This window comes from Puntigrus tetrazona, chromosome 3, assembly GCF_018831695.1.
Source record: "Puntigrus tetrazona isolate hp1 chromosome 3, ASM1883169v1, whole genome shotgun sequence".
NCBI classification, from domain to species: Eukaryota; Metazoa; Chordata; class Actinopteri; order Cypriniformes; family Cyprinidae; genus Puntigrus; species Puntigrus tetrazona.
The window spans coordinates 3,472,975-3,473,689 of record NC_056701.1 but is presented as its reverse complement, the minus strand read 5'-3'; the positions used below and the strand labels follow the sequence as shown (position 1 = coordinate 3,473,689).

The window sequence follows — 715 nt, the reverse complement described above, 5'->3', positions numbered from 1 at the left end:
TTTGTTTTTAGAAATCGATAGGAAATGAAGCCTCTGACTCCATTTTAACACGCCGTAGTTTCGTTGTATCTTTTGGTGCACTGTCTTCCCCTGGTTTTCAGATTTTTTACTTATTATTTTGACATCTCTACCTCTTAAACTCGCTGTGCTGAAAATGAAAAAATAAAAATCAAATCTGTACATTCTTCCTAAAGCACTTTATTATTGCAAATATTTGATTGCAATAAACTGGTGTTCTGCCTTTAATTGCTGTTGAAGAGCAAAGTTGTTTTTCTTAAACTGTGTTAAAATGCCTTTCATAGCAACATGGTCTCATGGCTTTGAGCGCTAAAGATGAAAAAGTATGCATACAGCTTTTTTTTTTTTTGTTGCCTAAACTGAATGCAGTAGTTGTGGCTCTACCTGCTGGTCAATAATGTAATAACAGCCTGCAATGTAAGATTATTTACTGGCAGCATATTTTTTTGGTATAGATGCCATTTACACTAATTGAAAGTAGCAGCGTTATTTAAGCGCAAATAGCATTTTCTGGTATACTACTTATTGCAAGTGGCAAGTAATGAAGTACATTATAAAACAGAATGCAGCTTATTGAGTGTAAATGTTCATTTTAATTCAAATTATTAGATAGATGCCATTATTGGGACGATAAACGTCTCCCTAAACCTACCCAACACTGCATTTCCAACTTTTTGATGAAAGTCATCCTTCATTA

The 715-nt window shown here is 33.7% G+C and overlaps 1 protein-coding gene across 6 annotated transcripts in view; it reads left to right on the top strand.

Moving 5' to 3' along the window:
* LOC122341810 (phosphatidylcholine transfer protein) overlaps positions 1–246 on the top strand; it is a 10,006-nt gene extending 9,760 nt beyond the window's left edge. For all 6 annotated transcript variants that reach the window (XR_006250494.1, XM_043235448.1, XM_043235449.1 and 3 more), the window contains one exon: positions 1–246. This exon is cut by the window's left edge. The gene's annotated coding sequence lies outside the window, so the exon portion shown is untranslated.
* The last annotated feature ends 469 nt before the right edge of the window (positions 247–715 follow it).